General features: G+C 32.9%; 1 protein-coding gene across 2 annotated transcripts in view; it reads right to left on the bottom strand.

Moving 5' to 3' along the window:
- GRIK2 (glutamate ionotropic receptor kainate type subunit 2) overlaps nt 1-12,768 on the bottom strand; it is a 515,180-nt gene that overhangs the window by 133,077 nt on the left and 369,335 nt on the right. The window lies entirely within an intron of this gene.

The raw sequence follows: 12,768 nt of genomic DNA, 5'->3' as shown, positions 1-12,768 counted from the left end.
CAACAGAACAATGTGCAATATTTACACCACTGATGACTTCTAGTCTGAAATCCAGTGTGTTGGGTTATGGCTGAAACAGGAGTAGGGAATTTATATACCTAGAAGTGTTACTGAACCATTTTATTACACTTGCCGTGATTTCTGAAACTTATAATTCAAATTGTGGAGAACCACCCAAAGTAATACATAAAGACTTCCCTACTTATTATTCATTGGTTTTTATGTAAAAGCACACTTAGGAACAAGTTCTTAGGAAACAAAATACAATTTCCAAATTAAATTATATGTAAATAGTTATTCATATCTTGATGAATCACATACGTGAGATGGATGGCTATATACATTTGATAAATAAATATTAAAAAAAAAACAAATAATTTCACCTCGGGTAAGCATTTGGATAGTAGAAAACCCATTAGATTTGTTATTGGGTCTTTTAATTTGGCACAGTTAAAATTGTGCATTTAATATCAATTACATCGTAGAAGGAGAAAAGAAACAGCATAGTAAACAATGTATCAATAATTCATCAGATATAAGAATGTAAGAGCTAAATTCTTGATAATGCATTATTATAACTTCTCAAATCTTTAAAGCCACTCTTTTACAAAACCAAAGTGAAGTAGGAACCCATTATTAATGCATTAAAGGGTAGGAGGGGCAACAACTTGTCATGTAATTAAAGACATCTGAATAATGTTTTTCTCACTTCAGAGAATGCAATCTTATTTCCAATAATCTTTTCAACACATTAACATTCAGAAGATCAAACAAGCCATTTTTATCCTCTTAATAGAATGATAGTATATCTTCTTAAAAGCCTGTGCTTGAGAAACAAAGAAATGTTTCATTTTGGTCTCACAAGGAAAACTGACATTGCTGCTCAGAAAAAGTTGATGGGTTTATAATTATGTATTCTGACCCTCTCTTTTTTGTGCACTGTTTCCCAAGCAATCTAGATTTATTTTATTGTGTATTAAAGAATCCCTTTCAATGTACTTTGTCTTTGATTTAGTAACTTATTCACAACTTTCAGTAGCTGCATATGTATAAGGATCATCCGAAGAACAAAAATATGATTTATAAAGTTTTCGGGCTCTGAATTTACTTGTTTCATTGAGTAGGTTGGGGGTGATATGTTTTAGGCACTTTGGGATCAAGGGGAAATTCTTGGTCATAATACAAGAATAACTTATGAAGTGAGTAAAATAAAATGCTGTCCCTTTTTTTTTTTTTTTTTGGTCAACAGACAGAAATAAAAGAGGGAAAGACATACAGCAAAAAAGATAGATATTATAATTAAATGTATATGAACAAGATTTACACATATGTGACGCTAGAATAAAGTTTCATGTTTCATCCATGGAAGAAAACTTTATAAGTATTTTTATGTTGGGGTACATGGACAAGACTTGGCTTTAGGTTAATACTACTAGCTTTCTATCTACAGGAAGCATTCAAGCATGAGAATGCAATTATTGGATTCAGACCACTTTTTCAGGCTCCGTGGACTATACTTAAAGTTGGGAAGTTAGCATGTGTCTCTCTCTGTAACCTTTCACATCTTGAATCACTAATAAACTTTCATTTGGGTCCAGATTTGGATTATAGAGAATACTGCCTTAAATGTGTATGCATATGTGCATGAATAAAATTATTCAATGTAGTATGGAGCGCTTTCAAACTGACACTGCATGTCAGTAATAAAACAATTGTCATAAATGAAATAAACTAAATAATAATGATTTATTTCCTCTAAACAGTGCATAAAATGTTCTGTAAAGAATATCATAATTCAAGGAGGAATTATGTTGGAAACACTAAATTAAAATTTAGTGAGATAAGTACACCATATCAGTTCCATACATAGAACATCTTTTCTGGAAAATCATAGACAATATTGATGATATTTATCTATTTCTAAGAAAGGAAGAAAAAACTCAATTTTTATAAATTCATTTACTTCCTATTAAGATTTTTTTCAAAAGTTAGAGAAGTAGAAAAGAGATTTTTTTTTTTTTGCCCAGAATTGATGAAGGAAAATAAAAGCTGGATGGAAAAACTAATGAATCAATTCTCAACAAACACTAAGAAATTTATCAAGCTATTTATCACCTCCAAGCAATTCTTAGTTGTTAGTATGAAATTAAGAGAGGTTCACTCTCAATTTCAGCTGGTTATAACATTTGCTTGTTTGCTTCCAGATTCATGTTGATCATTTTCCATTATCATATATAATGCCAAGGTTAATCAGTATAATAAAGACATCAGTTTAAATAGTTCCTTGGAACAGTTTTGATGTTTACCAGTTTGAATATTATCTCACAGTTATTACCTCAAGCCATCTTGACAGGATATGCATAACTGGAGCGAAGTTTAGAATGAATCCAAGAGACTTTAACCATCAGAAGCCTAGAATAATTTTCAGTGGCTTTGTAGGGGCTTAGTTATGTTGAACAAGGTTGCCAAATAGCACTGCAGGTGCAACAATGATAGGAAAATATTATTATATTTTGCCACTGTTATTGCCATGATATAACTATTATTATAGACTATATACAATATACATATTTGGTTAGATTTGCTCCTGATCTTTCTACAACAGCAGTCCAGATTGTTCTTTTGTTAATTCATACCCTGGAGCTCTTCTGAAAGCTAGGGAGATCATCCAGATTCTCAACTGGAAAAGGCTGAATAGGCACAGACTGATCCAAGACTGTCATCAACCTTTCATTCCAAGTGATGACTAAGATCTCAATTGGGTAATGTAACAGATTCTCAGGGAATTATCCAAGCACCCTCTCCTGGTTAACAGATTAACAGAGTTGGAAGGGACTTTGTAAGTCATCTAGTCCAAAAAACCTGCCCAAGCAGGAGACCCTATATCATTTCTGACAAATGACAGTCCAGTCTCTTCTTGAAAGCCTCCAGTGAGGAAGTTCCCACAACTTCTGAAGTCAAGCTGTTCCATTGGTTGATTGTTCTCACTGTCAGAAAATTTCTTCTTATTTCTAGGTTGAATTTCTCCTTGATCAGTTTCTATGCATTATTCCTTGTCTGGCCTTCAGGTGCTTTGGAAAATAGCTTGACTCCCTCCTCCTTGTGGCAGCACCTCAAATATTGAAACACTGCTAACCCCTAGTACTTCTCTTCACTAGACTAGCCATGCTGAGTACTTGCAACTATTAATGTTTTAGCTTCCAGTCCCTTAATCATCTAGGTTGCTCTTCTCTGTACTTTTTCTAGAGTCTCAACATCTTTTTTATAGTGTGGTGACCAAACTACCAGACCAAATTGACAGATTAAATATGTCAATAGATTGTCTGTTTGACCACAGTGACATTGCCTGCTGGACTAACATGAATAGGAACACCTAATTCCACAGAGAAGTGAGCATCAAAAACATTTTGCCATCTTCCCTTTGACCTTTGAACTAAGTGACTTAACTAGCATCAAACTGATTTGCAAGCTCTGGCATCTTTCTATTATATACAGCACTTCAATATGAAAAATGCCAAGATCTGGAATCTATGATAAATTGTATTTTTTTTTTCAGACCTAGAAGTTGGCTAAATCCACTTTTCTATATTGTTTAAAGGAGAAATCTATACCGATTTGCAGCAATTGATTGTTATGTGTTGCTTATCAACATTTCAGTTAGGACTTGAAAAAGGAGAAGAGAAGGTGAACGCAGGGGTGGGGGGGAGCCTTTCAAGCAATGTGGTGAAAACCATTGAAATTGTTTTGCTTTGCAACAAATGTCCAGGAGCCCCTTTATCTTACTTCTTTTTCCTCTCAAACTGCTATGCTTATTAATTCTGAGGTAGTGCTGCCCTTTTAGTGCTATCGCACATATTGGCATCTTTAAAAAAATGAGGAGAGAAGCACATTTAGAGAACTTACAAAAATGTCTCTCCTTCAGCATAGAATTGTGAGATAACGCCCAGTACAGGAACACAACTTTAAAAGTGTTTCACACATTGCCATAGAGATTCTTGACAATCCTGCTATTAATTCACTAAACAGGTAATATATAGCTATAGGGTAATCTAGGACAGAAATTCAAACACCATTATAAGGAATTATTTCTGAGTCTCTTTGCTATCACCTTGTAGTTGTCTGGATATTTGCAGCCTAAGCCTCATAGCTCTTACAACCTCATAGCTCTACATAAAGCTATTGAAAAAAGGGGGGAAGTAAAAATGAAAAGGCAAAATGTCTAGAGCTATAGGAAAACCTGGAACAATTATGTTTCCTTTAGGAATCTTAACCTATCTCCCATTTGTTCAAGCTAATATTCTTTGACGCTAATGGGGAAGAGAATGTATACAAACGATGAAGATGTAGATAACAGTTACATTTAGGCAGAAAGGCCTTCCCACTTACAGCAAATTCTATTTGAAACTACCTTTTAAATGTTTAGGTATAAATACTAAAGATGAAAAATATTTAAAAAGTTTAAAAATCTTAATATCCATACTGATTGTAACTCTAAATCCTTGGCTTCTTGCTCTAAAGCAAAATTGAAGTTAAAAAAAAAGAAAATGATGTTTCTTTTTTCATTTAAGATATTTTAGGGCCAATGATTACATCAGAGGTCCCCAACCTCTGGGCCCACTACCAGGCCTTGAGCCATTCAGAACGAGGCTGTGGAAGTTATAGGCAAGCACATGTGCACACATATCCTCACTTACAAAAGCAGTGGGTGAGCACATGAATGCATTCCATTTACCTGACACTCCATTCCCCCTCCCCCAATGGGTCCACAAAGCCAGAAAGGTTGGGGAACTCTGGATTACATCATGACTACTTTTTTACACAAGCATCATCAATCTAATGAAACAAACAGCAACAATAATCCAACCTGCCACTGATAATCTGAGATACCATAGCTGGGCATCTGTTGAGAGCTTTAAGTTATTATTTGCTGCAACAATGCATTTCTGAAACTAGTCCCAATCTTCCTAATTCTGAACTGGAAAAAAAAAACCCAGATACTTCCCAATCAACACTATCACAACATAATAAGCATGAACCAAAGCTTCTCACATTCTTCCTGTTTTATATGATGAAATCAATTCTTACATTGACTCAGAATATGTTTCCATTTTTACAATAAGCATTTGATTTTCACTCATATCTGAATCTCTTGACTGAAACTATCAAAAAGTAAAAAAAAAAAAAGTTAAGTTACTATATTGAAAAACTCATTATATCCAATTTTATATACAGTATATAATACCCTAAATTAATCCTATTACCACCTGCCTAAATCTGTTTATATCATAGTTTCTAAATTTACATGTAGCAGTTACATGGTGAGATCATGTACAGCATCGTTGAAGCAGGTCAAGCCAGTCATTTGTTTCTCAAAATAATCCACCAGGTGCTTCTGAAGTGCTTATTAGCCATGATGCTCTTCCACCATTGATCAGCTGCAAACAGTATGTGGAGGCAGTTGTTCCAAATGTTCAAGCCCTTGATAGAACTATATTCCATAAATGTATTAATTATCCTTTTAAAAGTTCCAACTTAATTGGCATTGCCACATTTTTGGTAAGAAATTCAAATGATTAATTTATAAATTAGCCATAAACAACTGACTTATTAATGCATGTGTGAATTTAAATGTGCTTTGCCTTAATATGAGACCACTTTCTATCTACTAAAGCTGAATTACATTTGCCCATGGGTGGGATTCAGCCGGTTCGGGTGAATCTGTAGCTCCGACGATCAGCTGGGGAGCGAACCAGTTCACTCTGACAATCAGGTGGGCCTACCCGCCCACCCCTGCACTTTACTTACCTATATCCTTTCAGCTGACTCACACGGCAGAGCGGATTGTGGCGCATCAGCTGTGTTACTCCCCAGAAATAATGGGGAAGGTAAGTTTTGTTAAAACTGTGCACATCATTGTGTGTGTGCGGAGCGCATAATCACAAAACTGGTTGTTAAACTGGCAGGATCCCACCACTCCATTTAATTTAATTTTAATTAAATATTAAATTTTATTTCTATCCACATATACCACCCATCATATTTACATATAATCATCAGGTTTCAAATGTTTGGTATAATGTTAGACTTTATATCTGCTTCCATATAAAGAGCAACATCAATCCCACAGGAGTCTTCCTGGTCTTGCCTATAAAATCTTCATCTGGAAATTATTGATTCCAACTGATTCCCTCCATATTTCTAGGTTTCTATTGCTTGGCTGAGATATGTTTTTTAACAGTCCTACATACCGTATCCTTTTCCAAATGTCATTGCTATGATCCTTTTTTCACAGCCTTTTTCTCACCCTTTCATTTCCTTATTAACATCACCATGCATTAACTCAGATTCAGCCTTTTTATTATTTCGAATAATATTTCTGGAAATATCTATACATTTCTTTACCACATGAAGGGTTGTAAAATCTGTTCTGCCACCATTTCCATATTTGAAATAGAACAGCTTTGTTCTATTTCAGATGAGGTGGAGTCTGTCTTCTTTGTACACATTCAATATCTTCCGAAATATTCTCCAATGATTAATAAATCTAAAGCCTCTTCTCCACCATCTTATTCATGTATTGAGATTTTACAGGTCTTCCTGACTAGTTTTGCTATAAGACTAAGAGGAAGCCATTTTGGAATGGTATCCTCTCATTCCTGGAGCTCAGTATATGTTCTTTATGAATCTGTGAATTATTTTCAGAAACAAAGCTTGCAAATTTTATTAAACTGTTTTGCAGTATGTTATGCTGAATGTTTTCATCTAATGGTATGTTTTATATTAAATGAGATTAGACCTGAGCTATAATACTCTTCATTAGTTTGTTTGTTTTTTAATTGAGAAAATCTGAAGAGTCTTGAAGGGTGTAAACAAAGTATTAAAATGCATGATTGCCTAACATTGTACACCATATAATGTTGTGATAATAGCATCTATTAAAAATGAGTATCAAAACTACCACCTGCTCACTACTAAAGACAAACAGATCTAAAGCACAAATCTAAAAATGGAGGCTTGTCTATTGGAATTGCACTCATTCTTTTTCCTAAAACATTAGTACTTACTACCTGGGAATTTTGTTTAAGAAATCAAGTATTCTTATTTCTATTTATAAAAAGATCAAAAGAAAGTTAATATTATGTCAGTGGATGCATAAAACAGATTTGTACAGGAGTCATACATACATACATACATATACATACATACATACATACATACATACATACATAGATACATACAGACAGACAGATAGACAGACACATACATCTCTTTGTGTGTGTGCACATGTACACATACATATAGCTACACACAGAGAGACAATTATATGTCATATAAGATGGTACAGCTAGTAGTGACAATTGGGAGGAGACACAGAAGTTTCTGCTAAAAGAGAAAACTGCCTTAAAGCTGAGTTGACGGAAGTAAGTTTCCCTCTTTGAAAGCTGTGTTTTCAACAATGAAAGAAAAACAATAATCTATCCCATGGGACTGGAGCTGCTGCCTAAGAGATAGCCATATTGCTTTTGTAATTATAAGCGTCTGGACCCATACATTATATTAGTAGCAACTCACCTCTTCTATCTACATGATAGGTCCCTAATCAAATAATATTGTTCAGATCTTCATACCCACCCTTTTGAACAGCTTCACTAAAAAAATGTTTATCTTGAAAAACTAGAGAACTTGATAGACATGTATCAAATAAGAAAATTGGATAGCAGGGTAGAAACATTAGATTGCTTCTTGTTATCTAATGGTACGAGCTCCTATTGCATAATGTATATATTGATCAGTCCCATGGCTGTTTTCCAAGGTGAGAAATAACAATGCACCTGGAATGACCAAGGGAGGGTGCCTACCAGACAGGGATCGAAGAAAAGATAATGATTAGTGACAGCCAAAATTGAGCAAGGGCACTGACTAGAACATCACCTAATAAAAATAAAATAATCACAAGTAAGTGATTTCATATGATTTGATATCTTAAGTTCTCTGTTTTAATTTGGTTTTATGGTAATTCAGATATTAAATATTATGCCTCTCTATTCGCTGTAATGTTATAATACGATGTATCACTAACATATCTATATAATCTTATACATTATACAATGGTTAATAAACATTGGTTAGATACAACATACAGTAGATAGCGATTCTCCCTAGAGCTAAGGAGAGCAAACTCTGATTTAGGGTTCTAGAAAACTTTGAAAAAAATGGCTATGCTTCCAGGGTAAGGTTGCTGTTTGTTTAATGGTTTTCTTTTGTGGATTTTCTTGCTAGAGCATGTTAGCCCAGTTTATCTATTGATTTAATATTTTAGTTCTTTATGTCTCTTTTAGATTTATGTGTTGCCCAGAATCCACTGGAGATGGGCAGCCAAATAAATTTAAAATAATAAAAATATCAGACAGAAAAACAAGAAAGCTACTGACTGTTCACTATGCATTACATAAACATAATGATAATTGTTAGATTACATCTGCCTGACAGAAATGGAAGCAGAAGTTTTACTTCAAGTCAAATAAACTGTTCTAGAAGAACAGCATGTGTTGGCTGATTATTTGCAAAGACAGTCAAGAAGAAGCATTGATCCAAGTTAAAACCTGGAACTTACTAATATTCAGGCAACAAAACATGAATATCAAGATAGTTTAATAAACATAAGAACAGAATACTGGCAAGGAAAAGAATCACATTCTACAAAGATTGAAAATATTGAAGGAACACAACCTTGATAGCATATACATGTAATTGTCAGCTAATGACCTGCATAGATTCTATTTCACTATTCTATTTCCTATTCTATTTCATGGGAGCAATGTAGCACTATCTAAATCATAGTGCTACAACTATGTTCCTATTTTAGTTGACTATCAGAGCAAAACACAGGTAGCAGTAAAAAAAAAACCTATCAGGGGAAAAAAAACCTTGCCAACTAAACCTACATAGAGATACAGCTGGGATCAAGATAATGGCAGCCAGTTTTTAAAATTATGGAACAACTCAGATTAACCTCTATATAGGTTAATTTGGCAAAAAGTGCATAGGATCCAGAGCTCAACTAAAATATGGCCAAAGAACTACAGAACACATCTCATGTATTTCTCTGCTGATATTTTGAACTAAATGAAATTTGGGGATGGTAGCTGAGCAATAGATTGCAGAAGGCTAATTTATACCAAAGAGAAGATTGCTATTCACCAGTTCTCCAAGCAGCTCTTGAAATCAAGGGGCACAGCTTCTTGGGATAACCTTCTTGTTTCCAAATTTAAGATATGAAAACAATTGCATGAAAGAGCTGTGGGAATATTTGAATAAGCACATCTACTCCTTTAGTTGGCCTGCATTGAATGTAGAGACAACTAAAAGAAGTTTTGTTTTAAAGATTCATAAAGGATCTTAAAAGAAGACTTTTATATACTGTATATTCTTATGCATTTTGATACACTTATTATAAAGTCTTTGTTCAGCCCTATTGAATAGATTATCAGAGAATAATCATATTCCCTAAATTACTTGTAATTAAATATAAAGTTAAATGAAATCAAATTCAGTTTCTGGTATCTGTAGTGTTACATTTCACTCAAATGCCAGGATTGTCCTTGGCTCAGAATATATTTTACATCACAGATCTTTCTTATTAGGAAATGTAAATATAATACACCGTAAAGGCACTAGAACTTGGAGGTGACTAGAAAGATATGCTAGACATATCTTTATATTTACAAATGGTGAAATAGATCACTGTATGAAACAGTAGCAAATAAAGAAATATGGTTTCAGGAAACTTTAGGAAGTTTCTGAATGTAATGAAAAATTGTGTTCTGCAAGTATCCATAATTGCATGCAAAAAAAAAAGCATATGTTGAACAAGTTGAAAACCTGAATCTTCCAAATTAATAGATCACCACTCCCTTGCAAACTTAGTCAACAGTGCTAACAATGGCCACATGTATCAGTCATAATACTACAAATTCTCCTTCTCCCTTTGTTTCCCTTAGCACTTTGACCCTGGCCTTAAGCTGCTGTAACAGACCAGGCTGCCTGCCAAATCTGAAAGAAGGGCCAGCAATGAAAGAGCTGATAATCTACCACAAGCTTGCATTAAACAAGAACAAATCAATAAACTTCACCACATTTTTCTGACCCTGCAACACAGCAAACTTCCTAAGGAAGTCAAAGTGCTAAAATCTACTACTATTAGTACTACTATTACAGTGCTATTTGGCATACTATGATCAATCTAAATGATTAATGGGAAAAATATCAGTATCATACAAATTCATAGTTTGAATACTGATAGTTTTTCGTTTTTCAGCACAGGCCAAAAGTGTGGCAAATAAGTTAACACAGTTTTTGTTGTTATTGTTGTTTGGTCATGCTCACATTCAGACAATTCTGGCAACATAAGGTATTTGATGATTACAAATTCTGAGTGCTTTGGAAGTTGACTTTCGGGTTTGTTTATATACCGTACCTCTAGTCTATTATATTTAAAATGTAGATTGACATGAATATCAACCTTCCTTTTAAAAAGTATGTGCTAGTTCTTCTGCATTCTGTCTGTATTCCTGCTAAAAACAGAGGTGGGAATAATGATGAGGATACAGCTTCTGCTGGTTATTGCTCTAAAGTTGTTTTTAAATCACACATTCAGGTAAAACTATAGGCAGAACAAGGATGCAAAACACTATAATAGAAAATGATTTTTTTTAAAAAAACAACTTCCTGCATACTATAGTCCTGATCTAGAACTGGGAAGCCCTTGTTTTCTCTTCTCTTTTTAAAAAAAAGAATATTGATAAGCACAATTTTAAAATGTGTCTTAATTTTAATATTTTCTTGATTTTAAAATAGTCTAAAGAATGTAAACAAATGCACCGTATATGGAATAAAAAGAAAATAAATCATAAAATAAATACTGCATTATAATATAAATTATAAAAAAAATTCTTGAATTAAAATTTTTAGAGAAATGTGAAGAGTAACATAATTTTTTTGTAGGATCTCAAACACAATTATTTCTGATCGGACATAAACACAGTCCATAAATATTAAGTAACAGGACTAAATAGAACTTTGACCCTAAAAGTTCAGATGCAAAATATTTCTACAAAGAACTTTTCAAGATTAAAAAAAAAGTCTAGTATTTAACTGAAGCGTAGACCTTATAACATAGAACCTGCTCTGATTTTTAATCATTATTTTTAATTAATTAATTACAATCCAATGTGCACTGAAACACAATTTATATATAATTAAAATTTGGAACTTATAAAATATTAAATATATATATATATGTATGTATGTATGTATGTATGTATGTATGTATGTATATGTATATGTATATGTATATGTATATGTATATGTATATGTATATGTATATGTATATGTATATGTATATGTATATATATATATATTTCCTAAAACAGAATGTCAGAATTTGGTAATATTGCTGTCAGTCATCTTAACAATTTGAATGCAAAACTGTTCCCACCGCAAAACAATCTTTAATGTTACAATTTATATTCAGTTTTTGACAGAGTGGCTTTAAAGACTTAGAAATAAATATTAAGTAAATAAATGCTAACCCAGGCTTACATTTATTTTCCAGTTATTCTTATCTTAAAAAAATATTTTAAAAAAAATAAAAATAAAAACAAGCAATAAATTCAATACTGCAGAGTTTCCTAGAAGATGCTTGGAATATTGAGTGGAATCCACAAAGAATTTCCTTTTGCAGATGTCTCAGAATAAATGAGACCTGTCCCATGTTTGTATTTTGTTAATTTGAGGTTGGAGTGTGCACCATTCATTTTCATATTTAAATTGTACTTCCCATCAATATTAAATATGTGTTGCTTGTATAACAATATTCATAAGCACATTTGCTTCTCAATAACCAACAGCTTACAGTAATGTAAAGATAATCACCATACTTGATCCATAACTAACACTGGTTAGTTTTTTTAAAAAGTAAAGAACAATTATTATGAATCCTTTCTCCATCTACATAATTAAAGCCTTTTGATAACTTTATCCAACAGATTTAAACATAAAAATAACCATCTTTTTACATTCATGCACTGCTAAGTACCAACTTTTGCTGTTGAATTTGTAAAAGCAAATATGAGAAGTAAATTTAATATAACAGAAAAAGAGCGAGTTATGTAACTGAAATATGCACAATAAAATGAAAACAAAAAATAAAAAGACTTAAAAAAACTAAATATTGGATAAAATTTATCAACATGAAAGCATATTGGTATTCATAATGCAACATAACAAATAAGTCAGTAGCAATTCTTTAAATAAATCACCTACAAAAGAACATCTGGAAGGAGGTAACAATATTATGATCGCCTATCATTTTTCATTTTCTTGCATAATTTGCATAGTGTATAATGGCTCAATGGGTTAAAATTCTTTGAATAATTTGGGAAGGAAATGCAGTAGCTTCTTTGATTACTATTTTTGTGTGTTTGTGTGTATGCAATTGTTGTCCCAAATCTATACTAAACATTCTCCCTCCCCATGCCTAGAACAGTTAACTGTTTTCTTCCCAACAGCTGCATTAAAAATCCCACACAACACATTTTGATTGTGATTCTTTGCCCATAAGACCAGATGCTTACCTGTGTACCATTCCGTAATTTACTGTTCAGTCACTTCAGAACTAATAAATGTCAAGCTGATTGCAGGCTACATAGCCTAGCTAGGATGTTACTTTCAAATTACTTTCAAATGAGAATGTATAAAAAGGGAAAG

The sequence above is a fragment of the Thamnophis elegans genome, chromosome 4 (genome assembly GCF_009769535.1).
Source record: "Thamnophis elegans isolate rThaEle1 chromosome 4, rThaEle1.pri, whole genome shotgun sequence".
NCBI lineage: Eukaryota > Metazoa > Chordata > Lepidosauria > Squamata > Colubridae > Thamnophis > Thamnophis elegans.
Note: the sequence above shows the minus strand (reverse complement) of the source record. Positions and strands in the feature narration are given on the sequence as shown.